This window comes from Saccopteryx leptura, chromosome 1, assembly GCF_036850995.1.
Source record: "Saccopteryx leptura isolate mSacLep1 chromosome 1, mSacLep1_pri_phased_curated, whole genome shotgun sequence".
NCBI lineage: Eukaryota > Metazoa > Chordata > Mammalia > Chiroptera > Emballonuridae > Saccopteryx > Saccopteryx leptura.
This window is the reverse complement of record NC_089503.1, coordinates 215250188-215276976: the sequence shown is the minus strand read 5'-3', so window position 1 is coordinate 215276976 and position 26789 is coordinate 215250188. Positions and strand designations below refer to the sequence as shown.

General features: G+C 42.2%; 1 protein-coding gene and 1 non-coding gene across 3 annotated transcripts in view; both read left to right on the top strand.

Moving 5' to 3' along the window:
- SLC10A7 (solute carrier family 10 member 7) overlaps positions 1-26789 on the top strand; it is a 233703-nt gene that overhangs the window by 102836 nt on the left and 104078 nt on the right. The gene's annotated exons all lie outside the window — the stretch shown is intronic.
- On the top strand, positions 7589-7664 carry TRNAT-UGU (transfer RNA threonine (anticodon UGU)). The gene has a single exon. It is a non-coding gene; the product is annotated as a tRNA-Thr (tRNA).

Sequence of the window (26789 nt, the reverse complement as noted above, 5' to 3'; positions counted from 1 at the left end):
CTAGCAGTGCTCCCATCCCTGGCTCTCCATTTTATCTAGTTCTTGTTCCACTAAATACAATAGTAATTTTTTAATTTGTCCCATTTTTCTGTTTTCCTCTTATTCCTCTCATCATAACTCTTAGTCAACCAACACCTAAAAGCAAATCATTTTATTTTTTACCCAAATTTTTTCCTTATTTGCTTTTTGTGGGTCCATACCCCCTTGTTTTTTCTTTTTTTCTTTTTTTTGCCCCTTTATTACTTTTCCCCAATTCAGGCCCTCCATTACAGGCATTGTTTGTTATAATTCACAGTTCACCACAAGATTTTCTCAAGAAAGAGGGGAGAGGAGAGGAGAGGAAAAAAGGAGGGGGGGAATAATTTCCTTTTTTTTTAATTTAAATTTTATTTTTCTTTATTTCATTATTAATTTTTTTAAAAAAAACAACTCTTTTCGATTTTTTATTTTTTAACTTTTTATTCTTTATTAAATCTCATTAATACTATCAACAAAACCACCCTCAGATGCCATTAAGGAAGAGAAAATCGAATATCATGGATACAAAAGAAAGAGAGGTAACACAGCTAGATGAGGAAAAATCTATGGAGAAAAATTTAATATATTGGAAACCTTGGAACTAAATGACAGAGAATTCAAGATAGAAATCCTAAAAATCCTCTGAGATATACAAGAAAACACAGAAAGGCAATTTAGGGAGCTCAGAAAACAACTCAATGAACACAAAGAATATATGTCCAAGGAAATTGAAACTATAAAAACAAATCAAACAGAAATGAAAAACTCAATTCACGAGCTGAAAAACGAAGTAACAAGCTTAGCTAATAGAACAGGTCAGATAGAAGAGAGGATTAGTGAAATAGAAGACAAGCAACTTGAGGCACAACAGAGAGAAGAAGAAAGACACTCAAAAATTTAAAAAAAATGAGATAGCCCTACAAGAATTATCTGACTCCATCAAAAAGGATAACATAAGAATAATAGGTATATCAGAGGGAGAAGAGAGAGAAAATGGAATGGAGAACATACTCAAACAAATAATAGATGAGAACTTCCCAAGCCTGTGGAAAGAACTAAAGCCTCAAGTTCAAGAAACAAACAGAACTCCGAGTTTTCTTAACCCCAACAAACCTACTCCAAGGCATATCATAATGAAATTGACACAAACCAACAGCAAAGAAAAAATTCTCAAGGCAGCCAGGGAAAAGAAGAATACAACATATAAAGGAAGGCCCATTAGATTATCATCAGATTTCTCAGCAGAAACTCTACAAGCTAGAAGAGAGTGGACCCCAATATTTAAAGTCCTGAAAGAGAGGAACTTTCAGCCACGAATACTATACCCATCAAAGCTATCCTTCAAATATGAAGGAGAAATAAAAACATTCACAGATACAGAAAAGATGAGGGAATTTATCATCAGAAAATCCCCACTCCAGGAATTACTAAAGGGGGTTCTCCAATCAGATACAAAGAACAAAAAAAAACAGAGCCACAAGTAAAAGCTCCAAGAAGAACACAATAAAACCAAATTTAAACTGTGACAACAACAAAAAGAAAGGGGGGGAGAAGATGGAGATTAACAGTAGCAAAGGACGATGGAGTGCAAAAGTACTCACAAAATAGTTCGCTACAATGAACAGGGTAGGGACCCTTTTCATTACTCAGAGGTAACCACCATTGAAAAAACCACCACAGAAGCACATGAGATAAAAAAGATAGCAACAGAGGAAAGATGTATGGAATACAACCAAATAAAAACAAAATATAGAAAAATGAAAGAGAAGGATCAAACAAGACACAAAACTAACAGAAAGCAGGATATAAAATGGCAATAGGGAACTCACAAGTGTCAATAATTACACTAAATGTAAATGGATTAAACTCACCAATAAAAAGGCACAGAGTAGCAGAATGGATTAAAAAAGAAAATCCAACTGTATGCTGCCTACAGGAAACTCATCTAAGTAACAAGGATAAAAACAAATTCAAAGTGAAAGGCTGGAAAACAATACTCCAAGCAAATAACATCCAAAAAAAAGCAGGTGTAGCAATACTCATATCGGATAATGCTGACTACAAGACAGAAAAAGTACTCAGAGACAAAAATGGCCATTTCATAATGGCTAAGGGGACACTGAATCAAGAAGACATAACAATTCTTAATATATATGCACCAAACCAAAGAGCACCAAAATATATAAGACAGCTACTTATTGATCTTAAAACAAAAACTGACAAAAATACAATCATACTTGGAGACCTCAATACACCGCTGACGGCTCTAGATCGGTCATCCAAACAGAGAATCAACAAAGACATAGTGGCCTTAAACAAAACACTAGAGCACCTGGATATGATAGACATCTACAGGACATTTCATCCCAAAGTGACTGAGTATACATTTTTCTCCAGTGTACATGGATCATTCTCAAGAATTGACTATATGTTGGGCCACAAAAACAACATCAGCAAATTCAGAAAAATCGAAGTTGTACCAAGCATATTTTCTGATCATAAAGCCTTGAAACTAGAATTCAACTGCAAAAAAGAGGAAAAAAATCCCACAAAAATGTGGAAAATAAACAACATACTTTTAAAAAATGAATGGATCAAAGAAGAAATAAGTGCAGAGATCAAAAGATATATACAGACTAATGAAAATGACAATACGACATATCAGAATCTATGGGATGCTGCAAAAGCAGTGATAAGAGGGAAGTTCATGTCACTTCAGGCATATATGAACAAACAAGAGAGAGCCCAAGTGAACCACTTAACTTCCCACCTTAAGGAACTAGAAAAAGAAGAACAAAGAAAACCCAAAACCAGCCGAAGAAAGGAGATAATAAAAATCAGAGCAGAAATAAATGAATTAGAGAACAGAAAAACTATAGAAAAAATTAATGGAACAAGGAGCTGGTTCTTTGAAAAGATCAACAAAATTGACAAACCCTTGGCAAGACTTACCAAGGAAAAAAGAGAAAGAACTCATATAAACAAAATCCAAAATGAAAGAGGAGAAATCACCACGGACACCGTAGATATACAAAGAATTATTGTAGAATACTATGAAAAACTTTATGCCACTAAATTCAACAACCTAGAAGAAATGGATAAATTCCTAGAACAATACAACCTTCCTAGACTGAGTCAAGAAGAAGCAGAAAGCCTAAACAGACCTATTAGTAGAGGAGAAATAGAAAAAAACATTAAAAACCTCCCCAAAAATAAAAGTCCAGGCCCTGACAGCTATACCAGCGAATTTTATGAAACATTCAAAGAAGACTTGGTTCCTATTCTACTCAAAGTCTTCCAAAAAATTGAAGAAGAAGCAATACTTCTGAACACATTTTATGAGGCCAACATAACCCTCATACCAAAACCAGGCAAGGATGGCACAAAAAAAGAAAACTACAGACCAATATCTCTAATGAATACAGATGCTAAAATACTAAACAAAATACTAGCAAATCGAATACAACAACATATTAAAAAAATAATACATCATGATCAAGTGGGATTCATCCCAGAATCTCAAGGATGGTTCAACATATGTAAAACGGTTAACGTAATACACCATATCAACAAAACAAAGAACAAAAACCACATGATCTTATCAATAGACGCAGAAAAGGCTTTCGATAAAATACAACACAATTTTATGTTTAAGACTCTCAACAAAATGGGTATAGAAGGAAAATATCTCAACATGATAAAGGCCATATATGATAAACCATCAGCTAACATCATATTAAATGGCACTAAACTGAAGGATTTCCCCCTTAAATCAGGAACAAGACAGGGTTGTCCACTCTCTCCACTCTTATTTAATGTGGTACTAGAGGTTCTAGCCAGAGCAATCAGACAAGACAAAGAAATAAAAGGCATCCATATAGGAAAAGAAGAAGTAAAGGTATCACTTTTTGCAGATGATATGATCCTATACATCGAAAACCCCAAAGAATCCACAAAAAGACTACTAGAAACAATAAGCCAATACAGTAAGGTCGCAGGATACAAAATTAACATACAGAAGTCAATAGCCTTTCTATATGCCAACAATGAAACAATTGAGAACGAACTCAAAAGAATAATCCCCTTCACGATTGCAACAAAAAATAAATAAAATACTTAGGAATAAACATAACAAAGAATGTAAAGGACTTATATAATGAAAACTATAAACCATTGTTAAGGGAAATCGAAAAAGATATAATGAGATGGAAGAATATACCTTGTTCTTGGCTAGGAAGAATAAATATTATCAAGATGGCTATATTACCCAAAGCAATATACAAATTTAATGCAATTCCCATCAAACTTCCAATGACATTTTTTAAAGAAATAGAGCAAAAAATCATCAGATTTATATGGAACTATAAAAAACCCCGAATAGCCAAAGCAATCCTAAAGAAAAAGAATGAAGCTGGGGGCATTACAATACCTGACTTCAAACTCTATTATAGGGCCACGACAATCAAAACAGCATGGTATTGGCAGAAAAATAGACACTCAGACCAATGGAACAGAATAGAAAGTCCAGAAATAAAACCACATATATATAGTCAAATAATTTTTGATAAAGGGGCCAACAACACACAATGAAGAAAAGAAAGCCTCTTCAATAAATGGTGCTGGGAAAACTGGAAAGCCACATGCAAAAAAATGAAACTGGACTACAGTTTGTCCCCCTGTACTAAAATTAACTCAAAATGGATCAAAAATCTAAACATAAGACCTGAAACAATTAAGTACATAGAAGAAGACATAGGTACTCAACTCATGGACCTGGGTTTTAAAGAGCATTTTATGAATTTGACTCCACAGGCAAGAGAAGTGAAGGCAAAAATTAATGAATGGGACTACATCAGACTAAGAAGTTTTTGCTCCGCCAGAGAAACTGATAACAAAATAAACAGAAAGCCAACTAAATGGGAAATGATATTTTCAAAGAACAGCTCAGATAAGGGCCTAATATCCAAAATATACAAAGAACTCATAAAACTCAACAACAAACAAACAAACAATCCAATAAAAAAATGGGAAGAGGATATGAACAGACACTTCTCCCAGGAAGAAATACAAATTGCCAACAGATATATGAAAAGATGCTCATCTTCTTTAGCTATTTGAGAAATGCAAATCAAAACTGCAATGAGATACCACCTCACACCTGTTCGATTAGCTATTATTAGCAAGACAGGTTAATAGCAAATGTTGGAGAGGCTGTGGAGAAAAAGGAACCCTCATACACTGTTGGTGGGAATGTAAAGTAGTACAACCATTATGGAAGAAAGTATGGTGGTTCCTCAAAAAACTGAAAATAGAACTACCTTATGACCCAGCAATCCCTCTACTGGGTATATACCCCCAAAACTCAGAAACATTGATATGCAAAGACACATGCAGCCCCATGTTTATTGCAGCATTGTTCACAGTGGCCAGGACATGGAAACAACCAAAAAGCCCGTCAATAGATGACTGGATAAAGAAGATGTGGCACATATACACTATGGAATACTACTCAGCCATAAGAAATGATGACATCGGATCATTTACAGCAAAATGGTGGATCTTGATAACATGATATGAAGCGAAATAAGTAAATCAGAAAAAACCAGGAACTGCATTATTCCATACGTAGGTGGGACATAAAAGTGAAATTAAGAGACATTGATAAGAGTGTGGTGGTTATGGGGGGGGGGAGGGGGGAATGGGAGAGGGAAAGGGGGAGGGGGAGGGGCATAAAGAAAACAAGATAGAAGGTAACAGAGGACAATCTCACTTTGGGTGATGGGTATGCAACATAATTGAATGACAAGATAACCTGGACTTGTTATCTTTGAATATATGTATCCTGCTTTATTGATGTCACCCCATTAAAAAAATAAAATTATTATAAAAAAGTATATAAAATAGTATAATAGGCACCCCTTAATACCACTTAAATTTAATTGATTTTACATTTTTAGTGTAATTGTTTTAGATATTTAAAAAATAAATAAATTGTACAGATTCAAAAAAAAAAAAGCCTTCTGGTTGCTTCTAGGTTGCCTTTTATTACAAGTGGCACCTTGGTGTGCCCTTGTGGGGTGCATGGGCACTTCTGGCTCCTGTGTACCCGAGTTATACTGAATGTTCACTGATCTGAAACCTTCTACCAGCGCAGTACTACTGTTTCCTTGTCAGGTTGGGTGTGGCCCAGTGGGAGACTTCCATGGCTAATCCCAAGCGTGCTATTGGTTTACTCCAGGGTTCTGGGTTCTGGGTATTTCTATTTCACCATCCCTTCCAAGCAAGGATCCCAGTATCTGTTTTCCCCTTCCTCCTTTTCCTCTATATCTCTGAATTTCCCATCCTGCAGTTCTGGAAGCATAGCCTGCATGCCCCCTGGGCTATTAGGAGTTCCCTTGTGTCATATCCTGAATGGATAAGATTGGATGTTTATCTCTACCAGATTTGACCCTTAATCGTTAAAAAATCCTTTTCAAGGATGCTGAGAATCTCTTTCTTTTTCTTTCTTTCTTTTTTTAAAATTTAATTTATTTAAGTGACAGGAGGGGAGATAGTGAGACAGACTTCTGCATGTACCTTGACCAGGATCCACCCAGCAACCCCTGTCTGGGGCCAATGCTCTGCCCATCTGGGCCCACAATCTCTTTCAAGACTCTTGTCTGTCTCTCTAGGAACTCAAATAAACCTAACTAACTGTCCAGACCAAATATAACTTTAATGCTACTATGCTCACCCTTCTGTGGGTGATAGGCCAAATGGCTTAGCCTGAATGGAAAGACTACAAGGAATTGTTTTACATTTGAATAAAAGAAATAGCTTAATTCGTTTATAATATTCCAGCTACAGATTTTTTATTTCACAAGCAAGTTTGCTTTAGCAAACTTAAATTCATCCTGGGTAAATTAAAACTTATTAGGAGCAAAAACCTGTAGTGAAGAGAGGTAGGTAGAAGGTAAAATACTGAACACTGAAAGCAGGAAAAGAGATAACGGAATCACTCAACATGCGTATCTCAGTGACAGGTCCGCTTACTTAGGGACACATGGCCTTACCTTCGTCACTGATACCTGAGGGAACCACTATGTCATATAGCACAGAGTTTTAATTTTGCTTGTAAGGCTTCAAGAAATGATTAAAATTTGTGAAACCTACTTTTTCTTAAAACAAGCTATAAAAAAATTATATATATATATGCTTAAGCAACTCACATTTAAAACACTGGAATTAAAATGTCTTGGTATCTTTAAAGGATCATCTCTAGCTGTCTGAGAAAATTAGCTTCTGTAGAAAATGTTCTTCTATAATGATCTCAGATAAATGAGTGCTTTTTTTCTTGCATATATATTTTAAGGAAATAGGGAAGTTTAAATGGTTCTTCAATTCAATTGAATTAAATGGTCCCTTTAGTTCAATCTGGTAGAAATTTTTAAAATATGTGTTTTTTAAAAATATTTACTGTTTCCTGTGTGTCTGGATCTAAGCTAGACATTAGGAATCGGGTGCTGAAGAAGCCCCAAGGGAGTTTGCATTTGAATAGGGAGGTGGACGAGAGATAAAATAATAACTTTAAGCCCTGGCCGGTTGGCTCAGTGGTACAGCGTCAGCCTTGTGTGCAGGAGTCCCGGGTTCGATTCCCAGCCAGGGCACACAGGAGAAGCGCCCATCTGCTTCTCCACCCCTCCCCCTCTCCTTCCTCTCTGTCTCTCTCTTCCCCTCCCGCAGCCAAGGCTCCATTGGAGCAAAGTTGTCCCGGGCACTGAGGATGGCTCCATGGCCTCTGCCTCAGGCACTAGAATGGCTCTGGTTGCAGCAGAGCGATGCCCCAGATGGGCAGAGCATTGCCCCCTGGTGGGCATGCCGGGTGGATCCCAGTCAGGCACATGCAGGAGTCTGTCTGACTGCCTCCCCATTTCCAGCTTTGGAAAAATACAAAATAATAATAATAATAATAATAACTTTATAATTCAGTGTTATGAAGGAAATAAGCAAAGTGGTAACCAGAAATTGTTCGGTTTTAGTTCTTTTCCCAGGTCCTCCCCATTTCTCCTCCTCTCCTAGGATAATTTCTTTATTGAAGAACCTCAGCCTTTAGGGATTCTGCCTCCATCCTCCATGTGATGTTGTTTAATACAGGACAAATCAGGGGACCCACTGACAGTAAGCAGACTGGCGAACAGGTGGAATTGGCCTGATGTTTACATGGATATATATAAAACTTTAACATAGGTTGTGTTAGTCAGGCTAAGCCAGATGAACGTAGTTTTAATAACAGCATCATAATAACAAGCTTAGTAGAGATATTGGTGTGCTTTACAAGTGTTGTCAATCATTGCATCTAATTTCACTTTCCTTTGCACCTGCAGCAGAAACTCAGTGCGGAGAAGTGTAGGTGCTGTTATTTTTGCCGTACAAAATCAATATTAATATTTGAAGGACATGTAGACAGTAAAGAATGACGATGTTAATAGTCACTTGTCTTAAAATTGCCTTTTGATAAGATAAAGGAAAATACATTTTAGAAGATCATGTGAATTACTCCTCATCTCTTTTAGGCCAAGAAATATATTGTATAATGCAATTTTTTTTGTTGTTGGTAGATGGACAGAGTAAAGATAAAAGACGAGCATAGAAAGAAAAACCTACTTCCCAGCAGAAGGAAGCAGGTGTTGGAAATGCAGATGAGGCGTCCTGACTAAAGGCTATACAAATTTGAAGTGAAAATGCCACTGGTCTGCACGCAGCGTTCCACACAGAGGAAGTTTCAGGGAGTTAAATTATTCATTTGCCTGTGTGAACTAGTTCAGGGGTTCAGGAGAAGGTGTCTGTTACGTTTAAACTGCTTCTTCCCCTTCTTCCTTTTATCTGTACTTGCCAGGCAAAACGAACTTCATTTTGTAAGTTTTATTCCAGCAAGTGAATGACTTACATCTTTGTATCAAAAAAAAACACACACAGCTAGGATAACTCGTAGGCTTCAGTGACACTATAAAACAGTAGAAACTAGAAATGATTTTTCTTCCTCATTCTTGTTATAATGAAAGTCACTAAAGACAAATAAGTATGTAAGTAGTTATCTGACCATCATCACCAACAACCTCACCGCAAGATATTTCTCAAGTACCTGCATGTATATTATTCTGTGCTGGGTAAGAAAGTTGTTTGTTTGTTTTTTTTAAATGAGCCATTCCTTCTACAATCTTATAACTAAGTATTTTTAAAGATAAAACTGAGATTTTAAAAAACATTTAATATGAAATTTTAAAGCAGAGTTAGATTTTAAGGGATGTGTCACAACTCTTGAGCTTCCATTTTCGCTCATTTTCCTCTATTTGGTCTCAAGGGCTAGTTGACCTTGCTACGGGGCACCACACTGGTGCCTAGAGGTTGGCACTAGTATTGAAAGAAATGCCTGCTTTTGGTGAATTTGGTCCACTGCCTGCAGGATACCCGGGTGGGAGGGGGGTAAACATAAACACTGAACCCTCATTTTACGGTGAAGAAGTTATGAACAGGATTCATTCATTCAGTCACTTACTAACTTATTTCTTACTCTGTTGAGATTCAAAGTGTTGGAACTGTTGAAATTTTGACTGAGTCTGTGCAAATCTGCAGTTTTCAAATATCCTCCTTCTGGCTCTGGAAGACAAAGGTTGTCAGCCTCCAACAGACCGAGGTTAGAATCCTGTTTCCATCCTGCCCTGAGAAGTGGAGTGACTAGCCACTACAGTAACATCTTTGGACTCAAATTTCTTGAAATGTCCAATGGGGATCATAATAATAGCTATTCCTGGGGATTGTTGTAAGATTAAACATGAAACCGTGGGCCCAGCACCTTGTAAGAATGCACCGTGTGCCTGCCTGCCTGCCTTCCAGTGGAGCGGCAGCTTGTGTGGGCCTGCTTGTCCCTGCTCACGTGGGCTGGCCTGCCCCTGCTGGCATGGGCTGGGCCAGCCTGCCCCTGCTCATGTGGGCTAGGCTTACCTGCCCCTGCTGGTGTGGGCCGGCCTGCCCCTGCTCGTGTGGGCTAGGCTTACCTGCCCCTGCTGGTGTGGGCCTGCTCCTGCTCTGCTGGTGTGGGCCTGCTCCTGCTCTGCTGGTGTGGGCCGGCCTGCCCCTGCTGGTGTGGGCCTGCTCCTGCTCTGCTGGTGTGGGCCTGCTCCTGCCCCTGCTGGTGTGGGCCTGCTCCTGCCCCTGCTGGTGTGGGCCTGCTCCTGCCCCTGCTGGTGTGGGCCGGCCTGCCCCTGCTGGTGTGGGCCTGCTCCTGCTCTGCTGGTGTGGGCCTGCTCCTGCCCCTGCTGGTGTGGGCCTGCTCCTGCTCTGCTGGTGTGGGCCTGCTCCTGCTCTGCTGGTGTGGGCCTGCTCCTGCCCCTGCTGGTGTGGGCCTGCTCCTGCCCCTGCTGGTGTGGGCCTGCTCCTGCTCTGCTGGTGTGGGCCTGCTCCTGCTCTGCTGGTGTGGGCCTGCTCCTGCTCTGCTGGTGTGGGCCTGCTCCTGCCCCTGCTGGTGTGGGCCGGCCTGCCCCTGCTGGTGTGGGCCTGCTCCTGCTCTGCTGGTGTGGGCCTGCTCCTGCCCTGCTGGTGTGGGCCGGCCTGCCCCTGCTGGTGTGGGCCTGCTCCTGCTCTGCTGGTGTGGGCCTGCTCCTGCCCCTGCTGGTGTGGGCCTGCTCCTGCCCCTGCTGGTGTGGGCCTGCTCCTGCTCTGCTGGTGTGGGCCTGCTCCTGCCCCTGCTGGTGTGGGCCTGCTCCTGCTCTGCTGGTGTGGGCCTGCTCCTGCTCTGCTGGTGTGGGCCTGCTCCTGCTCTGCTGGTGTGGGCCTGCTCCTGCCCCTGCTGGTGTGGGCCGGCCTGCCCCTGCTGGTGTGGGCCTGCTCCTGCTCTGCTGGTGTGGGCCTGCTCCTGCCCCTGCTGGTGTGGGCCGGCCTGCCCCTGCTGGTGTGGGCCTGCTCCTGCTCTGCTGGTGTGGGCCTGCTCCTGCTCTGCTGGTGTGGGCCTGCTCCTGCCCCTGCTGGTGTGGGCCTGCTCCTGCTCTGCTGGTGTGGGCCTGCTCCTGCCCCTGCTGGTGTGGGCCTGCTCCTGCCCCTGCTGGTGTGGGCCTGCTCCTGCTCTGCTGGTGTGGGCCTGCTCCTGCTCTGCTGGTGTGGGCCTGCTCCTGCTCTGCTGGTGTGGGCCTGCTCCTGCCCCTGCTGGTGTGGGCCGGCCTGCCCCTGCTGGTGTGGGCCTGCTCCTGCTCTGCTGGTGTGGGCCTGCTCCTGCCCCTGCTGGTGTGGGCCTGCTCCTGCCCCTGCTGGTGTGGGCCTGCTCCTGCCCCTGCTGGTGTGGGCCTGCTCCTGCTCTGCTGGTGTGGGCCAGCCTGCTCTGCTGGTGTGGGCCTGCTCCTGCTCTGCTGGTGTGGGCCTGCTCCTGCCCCTGCTGGTGTGGGCCTGCTCCTGCCCCTGCTGGTGTGGGCCTGCTCCTGCCCCTGCTGGTGTGGGCCTGCTCCTGCCCCTGCTGGTGTGGGCCGGCCTGCCCCTGCTGGTGTGGGCCTGCTCCTGCTCTGCTGGTGTGGGCCTGCTCCTGCTCTGCTGGTGTGGGCCGGCCTGCTCTGCTGGTGTGGGCCTGCTCCTGCCCCTGCTGGTGTGGGCCTGCTCCTGCCCCTGCTGGTGTGGGCCTGCTCCTGCTCTGCTGGTGTGGGCCTGCTCCTGCTCTGCTGGTGTGGGCCTGCTCCTGCCCCTGCTGGTGTGGGCCTGCTCCTGCCCCTGCTGGTGTGGGCCTGCTCCTGCTCTGCTGGTGTGGGCCTGCTCCTGCCCCTGCTGGTGTGGGCCTGCTCCTGCCCCTGCTGGTGTGGGCCTGCTCCTGCTCTGCTGGTGTGGGCCTGCTCCTGCCCCTGCTGGTGTGGGCCTGCTCCTGCTCTGCTGGTGTGGGCCTGCTCCTGCCCCTGCTGGTGTGGGCCTGCTCCTGCCCCTGCTGGTGTGGGCCTGCTCCTGCTCTGCTGGTGTGGGCCTGCTCCTGCCCCTGCTGGTGTGGGCCGGCCTGCCCCTGCTGGTGTGGGCCTGCTCCTGCCCCTGCTGGTGTGGGCCTGCTCCTGCTCTGCTGGTGTGGGCCTGCTCCTGCCCCTGCTGGTGTGGGCCTGCTCCTGCCCCTGCTGGTGTGGGCCGGCCTGCCCCTGCTGGTGTGGGCCTGCTCCTGCCCCTGCTGGTGTGGGCCTGCCCCTGCTGGTGTGGGCCTGCTCCTGCCCCTGCTGGTGTGGGCCTGCTCCTGCTCTGCTGGTGTGGGCCTGCTCCTGCTCTGCTGGTGTGGGCCGGCCTGCCCCTGCTGGTGTGGGCCTGCTCCTGCTCTGCTGGGCTAGGCTCGCCTGCCCCTGCTCTGGTTTCCTTTCATTATATAGACCCAACTTAGAAGCTGTAGAGCTTCTTGAATGCACCTGAGGATTGATGTAGCTCTTTTTCCAGTTTTGGTTGGTTTTGTAAGTAAGAGATTTGGGGACAAGTTTGAGATATATTACCCTTAATTGGCAGATTGATATATGGAGAAAAGTATTAGATGTAGAATCCAAAGATTTGGGTTCATTTTCTGACTCTATATGTACTAATATTAGGACTGTAGGCAAGTCATCTAACCCCTTGGGCCTCTTTTTTTCTCTTCTGTACAGTGGGAGAAATAATAATACCTCACTAGCCTCACTGGGTTACTGTGAGAATCAGACAAGATAATGTATGTGAGACACTTTGTAAGATATTAGATGTTCTTAAAAGTTAAGTAAGTCATTTTCATCTGCAGCTTACCATTACCAAATATATCATATGTGCCCTTCTTCCTACTGAAAGGCACAACTGTGATATGTAACATTAAGATTAATTTTTTATTTGCATACAAAAGGATATCATTTTTGTGATTTCTTATTGATAAATTAAATCTGCTCATTTGATATGCAATTCAGATACTAAGTTTATACCATTGCTCTCATCTCTGTCCTTTAATAAGTAAGAACAAGCATTGCCAAGACACTCTCAGCAGACTTGCTCTAATGTTTCATTGGGCAGAACTTGATCCCAGGGTTACTGCTTGCTGTAAGGAAAGGAGAAAAGGTGAGTATCTGTCAAAGGGAACAGAATATCATTTAGAACCATCTTCTTGACCTCTTGCCTTCTTCCCATGGCTCACATAGGAAATGGGAACAGTTGTACATCCCAGGGAGAACAGAATGCTCCCGCTGCTCCGGGTCCTGCTCTTCACCCTGAGGATTAGGGGAAACCAATATTTTGGCTTTCTGTGGTACACTTGAGACTCACATTTAGTTGGAAATGACTAGTTTAGAGTGGTCACAAGTCACATCATAGATTGGACATATTGTTGCACCAAAGAAAACAGGGTTCTGTTAGTATATAAGAAGATAGGAATGACTGTTAGGTAGGCAGTTAACAGAGTCTAGTACAGTAGCTGTTTACTTTAATAAGCTATATTCAATCTTGAAATATGCTATATTTGGATTAGAATAAATTCTTAGAAGTTGTTTTTCTCCCCCCCCCTTTTTTTTATTCAGTGAGAGGAGGGGAGGCAGGGACAGACTCCCACATGCGCCCCGACTGGTATCCACCCAGCAGGCTCACCAAGGGGCGATGCTCTACCATCTGGGGCACTGCTCTATTCCTCAGCAACAGAGCTCTTCTTAGTGCCTGAGGCAGAAGCCATGGATCCATCCTCAGTGCCTAGGGCCAACTCGCTCCAATTGAGCCATGACTGCAGGAGGGGAAGAGAGAGAAAGAAAAGCAAGGGGGGGGGGTATAGCAGATGGATGCTTCTCCTGTGTTCACTGACTGGAAATCAAACCTAGGACATTCATGCGCCTGGCCAACGCTCTACCACTGAGCCAACCGGCCAGGGCCTTTTTCTCCCTTTAATAATGAAAATATCACATACCGTGAAAGAGGCTGGGAGATGAGTTGACTTCCCTAGTCAGGTGTATACTTTAATATTCACTTGTGGCGGTCTTACTTCTGCATACATTGAGTTACATGGTGGTTTGTAAAGGGAAAGTTGAGTGGCAGGAAAGGGTCCATCACCAAAGTGAACAGATTTATAGATGAGAGACCAGAATAGCATAGTAGACTCATAAGGAAGAATCCTAGGAAGCAGGCATTGAGCAGATCAGTGGTAGTTTGGCTTCTTATGTGTCAGATTGCCAAGAGTCAGGCAGATCACTAGGTCTCCAGGGTAGTCATCCAGGATGCTTCCTGGGAGTTGTCCACAGCAGAGAGTGGAGAACAGGTGGGAGCCGTGCACCAGTGGGTTTTAGGAACTGACAAGGCTTTACTCTGCGAAGCATTGTGAAGAGTTCATGGCTGAGGATGTGAAATTATGACCCCTCTGTACTCTAGAAGAAATAGATGAAGTGTCTAAGGGAGAAGTAGGAGATTAGTTGATACATTAGGTATTTAGTGAATTTAAAAACAAAATTTCTTCTAGAGCAAGAGTTCTTAAGTCAGAGGGCTTGGAATCCTAGTAAGTTCTGAAAATTCTTATTTAAAATTCATTCTATAGTTGTACATGGATTTTTCTAGACAGAAAGTTCATAGCTTCCATCTAATTTTTAAAACTTAAGGGCAAAAAAGATTAAGGACAAAGAATCTGATGAATACCTAAATAACTCAGACTTCAAGCAGTTTTCCAGGTACCAGTAGTTACTATAAGAGAACTGCAGCTTCTAATTGTTCTATGGCCTGATAATCTGTTTAAACAGTAATTTTTCTTTGATGTATAAGGTCCTTTACAGTATGTGTACAGCATAATTGGTTTTATGGAAAAGATATACTTTTCTTCAATACAGTCATTAGTCTTGAGTCCACAAAATTCAGTTTTTCTCTTGAGGAAGATGAAATGTATTGAATTGGATGACTAAAATTATGCCTTATTTCTTTAAGTGGTATTGCAAAGGAGCAATAAAACTCCTCCTTCTATCTCCAAGATTATATAGAGCTAAGAGTAAAGTAGTGTAATAGTCAAAAGCATAATATTTACTAATTTACCCAGAATCTGAATACCCAAGGTATTTGGATATTTACCTAATTAAATGTTTAATCATAGCAAAATAGTGATTGATGTTAGATAGATAGATAGATAGATAGATGATAGATAGATAGATAGATAGATAGATAGATAGATATAGAGATGTAGGCAGATCAAAAAGAACTATCTTTATCTATTATAAAGCAATTCTCAGTTCTTCATTGCCTTCAGAGTTACTCCTTTCCTTTAGATGTGTGTGTTTACATAATTTCCCCCCTGTGGATGAAGCTGACAGCATTTTTCAAATTGATTTTCTATCTGTAATATTCCAGCCATATCTCAAACCTCATTAAAGCCCTTTTCATCATTTTTCTGACTTCATTATTTATGGCAGCATCTCAAAATTTAGTTTTCTCAGTAAATTTCATTATTGTGGTTACCAATTCATTATAAAATGATCAGAGGAGTAGGCAGGAGGGAAGGGGAATTGACACATGAGGACAAAGTGAAAGATTAAGACTCTTTGGCCTGGAAAGTAGAAATCTATCAAATCATGAATGACATGGATAAGAGAAACATCGACCAAGATGGAAGATCTGGAAACAGAAAAATGAATGGGTGCTCTTGAAACTCCCTTGAAAAATAAGGAGAGCTACTTAACTGGGAAAGAAGTAATCTTTAAAGCTTTGGGTGAATTTATTTCAGGACCACAGGAAAAAGGTTCTGTCCCAGGCTTTTTGTTCCTATTTGTCCTCCCTTCCTGTGTCTGAGTCCTACTTTTATTTCTGTAATTAAGTCATCCATCATCATCTAGAAGATGAATCAAGCCAGACAGTGATCATAACTTGGGGGGAGGATGAGTGGAGCATAGATGGATGCAAGGATTGCTGGAGCTCCGTGGGCTACCAGGGGACCAATAGCCAGTGTTAAGTCAGGAGGGTAGGATAGAGTAAGTCTTTCCAACCTGTAGACTATTAACGTCTGCTGTTACCGTAGCTTATGATCTTAAGAAAAACACTGATCATAGCCACATGAATATCTGATGCTCCTTTCCAACTTCTTACTCAGCAAGCAAATTGTAGCTGTTTCAAGTTTTGGGGTCGCGCAATGTTTACAATTTCTTTCCTTTCATTGACAGCTTCATTTTTTTTTTTTTTTTTTTTTTTTGTATTTTTCTGAAGCTGGAAACAGGGAGAGACAGTCAGACAGACTCCCGCATGCGCCCAACCGGGATCCACCCGGCATGCCCACCAGGGGCGACGCTCTACCCACCAAGGGGCGATGCTCTGCCCCTCCGGGGCGTCGCTCTGCCGCTACCAGAGCCACTCTAGCGCCTGGGGCAGAGGCCAAGGAGCCATCCCCAGCGCCCGGGGCCATCTTTGCTCCAATGGAGCCTCACTGTGGGAGAGGAAGAGAGAAACAGAGAGAAAGGAGGGGGGGTGGAGAAACAAATGGGTGCTTCTCCTATGTGCCCTGGCCGGGAATCGAACCTGGGTTCCCCGCACGCCAGGCCGACGCTCTACCGCTGAGCCAACTGGCCAGGGCTGACAGCTTCATTTTTTTCCTTTGTTCTATTTTGGGTATTTTTCTTATTGCTAACCTTCTTTACTCTTTTATATATAAGTAATAGTCTCTAAATGTCAACACACATGTTTTGCAATCTTTATTACATCTTAGTTCATATCTATTTCTTTTGTGTTTTTCTTGTTTTAAATATCTGCAAGCCCAGACCCATAAACGCAGTATGTGTTAGGAGCTCTGGCCATTTATCTGTCTGTCCTTATCTGTGAACTGCAATAAGTCTAATGAAGCGTAACCTACTTTTTTTTTTTTTTTTTTTTGGTTCCTTGGAAACGAGAAACTTGTGAGAAATTGTCACAAGTCTGGGTTATGGTTCTGTCCCCTTAGCAAGAGCTCAAGTACTAAACATTTGAGCCCATATCCTTAGTTCTGTTCCAGTTCCTACCACAGTGCTTTGCCTCAGCAGATGTTCAATACAGTATGTGTTTATTTTATCAGTGGTTCAGTAAATAACTCAAGATCCTGCTTTCTATCCCAGATATTTGTACAAAAACCTTGAAGCCAGAATAGGATTAGCTGTGAGCCTCTAATCTAGTGCACGTAGCCCTCTACTTCGAACTTGACTCTGTTTTTTTCAAGGTCACCAGTGACCTTCATCTTGCCCAAGCCAAGGGTGGTTTCTCTGTCCTTGTTTTATTCAGACACTTAGCAGTATGAGACATAATTGGTTTTCCCCTCCTTGAAACGTGCGTTCCTCTTCATTTCCATAATACCTTCTCCTGGGGTTTCCATCTACTTCACTAGCTTCTCCATCTCAGTTTCCTATGTGGGTTTTCTGCTGTGCTTAACTTTTAAATGTTAGAATGTCTCAGGGCTTGGTCATGAGTCCCAGTGTTTTTTCTGTCCACAATAATTCCCTAGAAAAGAGCCCTGACCAATTGGCTCAAGGGTAGAGCGTCAGCCCGGCATATTGATGTCCTAGTTTTGATTCCTGGTCAGGACTCACAGGAGATGTGCCCATCTGCTTCTCTACTCCTCCCCCTCTTGCTTCTCTCTCTCTCTCTTTTCCCCTCCTGCAGCCATGGCTTTATTGGAGCGAGTTGGCCCTGGGTGCTGAGGATGGCTCCATGGCCTCTGTTTCAGGCGCTAAGAAGAGCTCAATTGCTGAGCAATGGAGTGACACCCCAGATGGGCAGAGCATCACCCTTTAGTGTGCTTGCCAGATCCTGGTAGGGGGACATGCAGGAGTTTGTCTCTGCCTACCTTCCTCTCACTAAATAAAAATATTAAAATTAAAAAAAATTTCTAGAAAAGTTTATCCAGTCCCATGGTTTTATGTAACATCAAAATGTATCTGCTGCTAATTGGTATCGTCAGTTCTGATTTCTCCTCCAAGTGCCTGACTCACATATCAGAACGCCTGCTTGGTTTCTCGTCTTGGGTCTCTAACAGGCAGCTCAAACTTACCACATGCAAAACAGAGGGGTTTTTGGGGGTGTTTGTTTTCTGTTTTTTTTCTGTATTTTTCTGAAGCCGGAAACGGGGAGAGACAGTCAAACAGACTCCCACATTCGCCCGACCAGGATCCACCCAGCACGCCCACCAGGGGGCGACGCTCTGCCCACCAGGGGGCGATGCTCTGCCCCTCCAGGGCGTCGCTCTGTCGCGACCAGAACCACTCTAGCGCCTGGGGCAGAGGCCAAGGAGCCATCCCCAGCGCCCGGGCCATCTTTGCTCCAGTGGAGCCTCTGCTGCGGGAGGGGAAGAGAGAGACAGAGAGGAAGGAGAGGGGGAGGGGTGGAGAAGCAGATGGGCACTTCTCCTGTGTGCCCTGGCCGGGAATTGAACCCGGGACTTCTACACGCCAGGCCAACGCTCTACCACTGAGCCAACCGGCCAGGGCCAAAATAGAGGTTTTGATCCCCCATCCTCAAACTGTGTCTCCCTCAGTCTTTTTCAGTTCAGTGAATGGCTCTGCATATTATTGGAGTTTAAGAATGTTTCTTGATTTCTCTTTCCACTGCCTCCTCCTCCCTCCCTGTATTCAACTCATTGTCAAATACTACTGGATCTACCTTCAAAATCTATCTTGAGTTCATCAGCTTCTCTTCATCTTCACTGTCACTACCCATATCCAGGATGCCACCAACTCCTAACTGTTATGCTACAGTTATTCCCTAATTGGCTCCCCTTCTTCATCTTGGATCCCCCTAAACTGTTGACTTCACACATCATCAGCTAAGGTCATCTTTGTAGAATATACAGCTCACCTTGTATCACCATACTCTCAACTCTTTCCTGGTTTTCAAATCTCTGGTGTCTTCTGTTGCCTTTGAGATAAAGTCTAGATTCCTTATCACAACCAGCAAGGTCCAGTTGTCTAGCTCTGCCTCCCTTCCTGGTCCCGTCTCATAGCAGACTCCATACGCTGCATACTTCAGCAGTACAAATAAACCAAGCCTGCTTTCCTTCAGGGCCTTTGCATGAGCCATCCTCTCTTTCTGGAACATTCTTTCCTCAGGTCTTCACTGGATTGGCTCCTAGTCACTCAGGCGACAGCTCAGATGGCACCTCCTCATTGTCCTTTCCTGCGTACCCTCAGTACTTTCTACTATATTAACCTGTTTGATCTTCGTCAAAGCCCATTATCATTGTCAAATGTTCTTGTCCATTCCTTGTGTCAATACCCACTAGAGCAGGGGTCCCCAAACTTTTTACACAGGGAGCCAGTTCACTGTCCCTCAGACCGTTGGAGGGCCGCCATATACAGTGCACCTCTCACTGGCCACCAATGAAAGAGGTGCCCCTTCAGAAATGCAGCAGGGGCCGGATAAATGGCCTCAGGGGGCCGCATGTGGCCTGAGGGCCGTAATTTGGGGACGCCTGCACTAGAGTGTAAGCCCTGAGAAAGGAGGGCCCTTGGTTGCTTTTTTCACCCCACTATCCCTGCTGCTTACCTAGCGCCTGGCACCTGGTACATGTTAAGTGGCTGTAGAGCCAGTGAACCATTCCCAGGACTCAGCTGAAACAAAAAGCCCAGAGATTTGTGTGTCTGATCAATTGGTATTCTGTGATAAGTACTCACATGAAAGGTTTCACTTTTCCCACCTCGGCTATTTTCTCTCTCCTTTCTTATCCCCTTCAGGATGGGCTTGCCTTTTGTTTCCATCTCTAAACAGCCTTCACAAAGCCACATGTCCTCCTTCTTGGCTTTTTACATCACCCAGAGATTCTTTTCTGACAGAGAGTAATGCCAGCATACTGTGGTCCATAAAGCTGAATCTTATTATAGCTAATTAAAGAACCTCCTGATCACTGATCACTGGTCCAAGGCTTGTCTCCTTTTCTTAGACCAAATGTTCCACTGTTGTTGCAACACTGTCATCATGTATAGATGCTCCTTTGGATTTCTGATTCTCTTGATCTTAATTTTTCTTCTCTGACTTCTTTTGTGATGAAGAATCTTTTTGATACTTCTTCTCTTACTGTATCTTTAACCAGAAAGACAACTACATATTTAAGCTATAATGGGTGCCACACATTCAGTGTGTGTGAATAAGTGTATATCATTATTACCATCTTCACATGGCTCTTTCTTATATCCTAACTGTCATTTCATTCCCAAAATAAATATCAAATTGTAGAACACACATTTATATAAAGAAATTTATCATTTTTTTCAGTGTAGAATAGAATTATTTTTTTAATTGAGAGTCCAGCAGAGGAGAGGTTCTGCTCATTCACAGGTATTTTTTCATGTATACAGAGATATTCATTTACTTCCAGAAATCTCTAGGTGTTCCTGTGAGTTATTATCTTCTGCTTACATGATGTTACAAAAAATACTGGTGCTCCATGGATAAAACTTTGAACTCCTGTGACATGATATTCATCTGCACAGCTGAAAGAGCTAGCTGCTTTACAACTCCACCTCTTAAACTGTGGTCCCCAGAGTCTCTGCCCAAAATGAACAACTTCCTTTGTTATTGCTTTATCCTGGTGGAGTTTTGTGGGTTTTTTTTCTGCTTCAGTTTCCACTCCTGTTTTGTATTGTTAAATCATACTCCAGAGAATTCTTAAGGGTGTTTCTTCTGCTCCCCTATTTTGACGGTACCTCAGACCTGCTCTTTATACAATGACTGCACACCTGGGTTTCTGGCTGCAATCCTTTACTTGCTCTTGAACAACCCACAGACTTATGTTTCAACACGGCTTCAGCGTGAACGGACTGGCTGCACCAAGGGACGTCTGTTGGATGATCCCACTCTGCGACCTGAAGTTCAGGATTGGTGTTAATGAGAAGCCCCAGTAGGCAGGGTGTGAGGGAAAGGGGAAAGGCCAAGCTAATTGCCGAAAACCCTAGGCTGCTGAGAAAATTCTTCCTGGTATAAACTAGGACATAGTCATGGTTTCGTCAAACTAAAGGTTGTATGTAGTCCCATAGCTAAGATAGTCTAGTTACCTGTGATCAATTGTGTATATTTTTGGAGTTGTGTTTCGAAAGCAAACCTACCTTATCCTGAAATTCCTGGATGACTTTGGTGTTGCTTATAGTTGTTACGTTGGAAGTAGGTCCCAGATGTCTGAAAACTTTTCTGACATTATTTTAGTTGACAAATAATGTGCAAGTGGCCCTGTTTTTAAATGAGTATTTTTAATCCACATTAAACCATCTTTTAGTTCTTACATCAGTCTTAACTTTATTAAAGTCAAAAGTAATGTTTAGGGAAGGTAAAAGTCATAAATATGATTCATAAATACTTTAAAAAACAATAACAGAGCTCCTAGTTGAATAGAAATCACACTTAGAATTGCAGTTTATCTTGGAAAGAAAAACTTCTGGGATTGAAGGAAAACCAGTTTTAGAAAAGAAATAAAAGATTATGGAATTTGAAAATCTAATTTGGCATGTATTAAATTAATGTCCTGTAAAACACTATAGCCTGAATTCGGTTTACAGAATGGTTGACTTAATTCTCTTGTTGCTTTTCCTCTTTTTTTTCCCCTGTTATTTATGTTTAAATCTTGGTGGCTTTGGCTTTTATGGGTTTAAATATTTAGTACTAAATTTCTAAAGGGCCAGGTCCCTCCCTGCTTTTTTTCAGTGAATCTTTGAGGAGGCAGTGCACAGGAATCTGTGTGTGTGTGTGTGTGTAAAATTAATATATACATAATCCCACAACTTCACTGATGTGCATAATTTTTCTCTTGCAAATAAATAGGGATTTTAAAATTTGGCACATAAAGAGCAAGGTAGATAAAGACCTTTTTATATATTCATATCCTAATATGTTTGTATTTTTAAAAAATATGCTGCAGCTGATTGAACTAAATTTGATTTTGACTTGTGCCACACAACTATAATTCCTTCAAGCACATGTCAATATGCAGTATATTTAAGATGAGGTCAGCAACAATTCTTTCTCTGTTTAGAGTAATGTAATCTAAAACTATCAACCCTTTCTACTTTCCTGAGCTTTTGACTTTCATACCATAATTCATGAAATAATACATTTTATTTAAAGCTTTTGGTAAAATGTCCATCACTGGAGGAAATATTTTTTATTTAAATATTCTCCTTCTGTTGAAATAAGTTTTTCTGCTAGTATTGTGTATTTTTCAATATTGTAAGCCCTTTGAGTTAATTTGGTTTAATTAGTTATCTTTTTATTTAAAAGTTAACACAGCCCTGGCCAGTTGGGTCAGTGGTAGAGCGTCGGTCTGGCATGCGGAAGTCCTGGGTTTGATTCCTGGCAGGGCACACAGGAGAAGCACCTGTTTGCCTCTCCACCCTTCCTCCTCTCCTTTATCTCTTTCTCTTCCCCTCCCTCAGCCAAGACTCCATTGGAGCAAAGTTTACCCGGGGAGCTGAGGATGGCTCCATAGCCTCCGCCTCAGGCACTAGAATGGCTCTTGTTGCAAAGGAGCAATGGCCCAGATGGGCAGAGCATTGCCTAGTGGGCTTGCCAGGTGGATCCCAGTTGGGCTCATGCAGGAGTCTGTCGCTCTGCCTCCCTGCTTCTCACTTCAGAAAAATACACACACACAAAAAGTTAACACAGCAATCCCCCTTGTGGTCAAGAATTGGCCTAAGCAAGATAACTAAACTGGAGAACAAAATATCTAATGATATGAGTCTGATGATATCTAATTATATCAAAGATATATGCCTTATCAACTCTCTTTAGATAGTCATGAATAAGCAACCTGTTGGGTAGTTGATCTCAGTCAGAGAAAAGAAAATATAATTAATATTGGAAGCATGTGGAGGAAAAAATAACCTGTGGGTCGACCTATAATGAGAACAACCCATGATACATAGCAAAGAAAAAAATGATCAGTGTCTCAAATTTAAGAGCCAAGTTAGCTTGCTTTTATGAGAACATCTTATTGATTTTTATGACTGTTAACTTCTATAAAGTCCTAATTGAGCAAAGAAAAACAAATGACATATATGATTACCTTCAAGTACAGGGTAAGGATCTCGGGGGATTAAAATAAACACATTGAAATATTGCATAACCAAAGGAACACTCCTCTAGCAAGGTATTCATGCTTGTTTTTGTTTTTCACTAAGTTATCACATGTTTGCACTGAAGAGCACATCTGATGCTAATATATGTTGGGAGCAAATATATAGCACCTGACTCTATCCACTCACAGACAGCCATGTTTATTTATTCGTGAAGTGAGTTTGTTCTATTATGTGTATCCATTATAAAAAGTGCTATGATGGGGTGGGGGTTGAGTTTAATCAAATGAGGAACCTGCCCTGAATAAGCTTCTACTTTAAAAAGAGAGATATGAAGCCCTGGCTGGTTGGCTCAGTGGTAGAGTGTTGGCCAGCATGTGGATGTCCTGAGTTTGATTTCTGGTCAGGGCACACAGGAGAAGTACCCATCGGCTTCTCCACCCCTCCCTCTCTCCCTTCTCTCTCTCTATCTTTTTCTTCCCCTCCCACAGCCATGGCTCAGTTGGAGCGAGCTAGCCCCGGGAGCTGAGGATAGCTCCATGGCCTTGCCTCAGTCACTAAAATAGTGCTATTGACGAGCAATGGAGCAGTGACTCAGATCCGCAGAACATCACCCAGTAGGGGGCTTTCAGGTGGATCCCAGTCTGAGTGCATGCAGGAGTCTGTCTATCTGCCTCCCTGCTTCTTACTTAAGAAAAATGCTAAATAAATAAACAAACGAACAAAAAAAGCAAATAAATAAAAAGGAGACGTGCATGTGAATGTAGGAAATGCAAGACAGCAGAAACCATGTGCTTTAGTAGGGAAGCATGCAACAGAGGACCAGGTGACATGGTAACATGGATTGAGTGAGAGCTTGGAGGTCGAGGGGGGAAGATGGAAATGGTCAACAAAGCCTTTGCTTTAGTAGAGATGTTGCTCACAGACCACTCCACCGTTTTAACATTTCTGATAGCTGAACAAAGTCCATGTGTGTCTAACAAGGCATGGGTTTTGAAAACTACATTCATTTTATACCGTATGAGTAAGAATATGGAAGAATATGATACCATGGATAAGAAAAGTGACTTAGAAGTAGGATTTCTTTGAATCTTCCCCAGGTCTTCCCCATTTCTATTCATTCATGTGGTTCCTATTTGCTGTGTGTGTACAAGGTACACTCTGTAAACTCTCCAAATATTTTGTTAAAGATAAGGCTACGACTTTTGTCTTCGTGTCCCCACATAAATGCTGATCTAGTATAACTGGCCTTTATAATTGGGGATTTAAAGTATGATATTTGCACTCCTTGAAAATCTTTCATGGCAGGCTGCCTCACACCTTTGGCCACATCGATACTCAATTCCGACTTTACGACAGAAAGGCATAAAAGGAGACTATGAAATAAGACCTATTTATTTTGTTCTTCAGTTGCAGCCCTGGTAGATAACAAGTTTAATGTTGGATGTTAAAATAAAGTTGGATATTGAAATAAAAACTTAACTCAGGTTTTAATTCATGTTATAACCATGGATTATGAGAATTTAAAATCAGGGCTGACCTTGATAGGTCCCCAGGGTCAATGGAATTGGCCTTACATATTGGGTTCAAGAAACGTACAATCATTTGATTAGATTTCCCGACATAATGCAGAACAACACTGCTTGTTTAGATGCAAGGATTAGCTATATCCATTGAGGTAGACCTTCTATGGGTCTAAATTATTAATTAGACATAATTTTACAATGTGATTTTAAATGTGTGTGTACGTTGAAATTGGAGTTGGGAGCTATCACACCTACTCTGAATGCTATAGACTAGAGAGCTGAATTTCAGAAAGTACTCTGAGTGATTTGCTATACTGATACGTTTCAGTATCGAGTTAGTTGTGCATACCACATTGCCTTTCCCTAAAGACTTGCTTCATACATTTCCTGCTCAGATTATATTTACTGTCGACTCAACTAGACTTCATGTAGTACTTAATACGTTATGCCTACTTCAGCTTTCCAAATCCAGTGCCCGAACTGGGGAGGTGGCAACTGATTGGGAGTGTTTTTAGTTAGCCTTTTTCTTTGTGTTAGAAGTGACTTGGCATGTCATGTGCTCATCCGTTTAGCATTTGTTCACTTCTGTCCCCAGCACCAGCCCCGTATCTTAGTGAACACAGTGCACATGTTTCTTCGCCCTTATGGAAGTTACACTCTAGTGTGGAAAGCAGATGTTAAGGAACTGATTATGAGCTGTGAACCGAACACGGATAGGGTGGGGAGAGAATGTATCAAGGAGCCTTCTCTGCGAGTTCCTCTCCCACCACTTACAAGCTTTGTGCTCTTGCATACATTTCTTCATCTTTCTGGGACTCATTTTCATATTTGTAAATGGAGATGATAGCACTCACTTTATGGGTTTGTTGTGAAACTAAATTTAAAAAATGCATGTACAAAGTTGGGCCGAATGCCTGACACAAGTAATATTTAGTAATTATTATGTATTAGTTTTTTGCAGGGGGGTATTGGGTGGAGGGTCAGGGAAGGCTTCTCTAAGCAATTGACTTTTAAGCTGAGATCTGAACAATGGTAACAATGGTAGAAATTAGCTAAGTGGAGAACATCTTATAAGAGAGAAAACGATGTTCAAAGGCCCTAAGGCAGCATTACTCACGATATTTTCAAAGATCCGAAAGAAGGCCATTCTGCCTTGAGCTCCGAAAATGAAGAGGGGAATGGCTCCAGACGAGGCTGAGGTAGGCTGGGGTGGCCACATCACCAGGGTCCCATGGGCCTTGTTAAGGAGGATTTAGGGCTTTATTCTGAGGGCGCTAGGAAGACTTTCCACAGAGGAGTGACATAATTAGATTTGAGTTTTAAAAAGATTGTCCTGGCTTTAGTATTGAGAATGGTTCAAAAGCTTTCATCAAGGATTGAGGGTCTGGCTCAGCTCTAAAGTGACCTTTGGGGGAAAATATTGGTGAATATTTTTGCTAGTATCACCTTCTTGGGTGTTGGTCCCTGGGAAAACAGTCAGTGACTTAACTAACAATGTCAATTCCTAGTTCTTCAGCAAATCTGGGGATCATCAGTATGTGAGTGTGTATATGTGTGTGTACAAGGATGCATCCATGTACAAATATATGAATATCATGAATGTATGTATATACATATATAAATATGCACACATGTAGGTGTGTATTTACACATACATACACACACTCATTTTGTCTACCAATAGAGAACCAAACATGTTTTTCTCTCCTGTATTCTGCCTCTCACCATTTAATCTCAATGTTTTTTAGTTACAGTATATATGTTTAAGAGATAAGGGAGAGAAAATATATTTACCAGTGCCTTAACTCTATAAGGTATAATGACATATTAAGATACGGCATTTCCAATTTCCATGCGAGATTGGAAATATGTTATGTTATGCACTATGACTCTATAATGTAGATTCCAAAAGTTCAGAAATTGTTGAGATACAAGAGAATCCTGTGCTGTTGTCTGTATCATGATGAATGCAGCAGTTATGTGTATATACAAGAATAGATCATAGCGAGCATCCCCCGAGCTCCATTTGCAGACAAGTCGTATCTCCACCATGACAAAATTCCCACAAGATTTTGAATTATTAATGCCTTGGAATCTGCAGGATTCAGCAGATATATTCAGGGTTATTGATGGCAGCAAACTTTAGCTCTTTTATTTGAGACACATAATGAAATAGGGAGCCCCTCAAACAAGCACGGTTAGTGTTTGGGCTAATTTTGTAGGGGCTGGTGGGCTTTTGCCATAATGTGTATAAATACGATTTTTCTCTCTCACA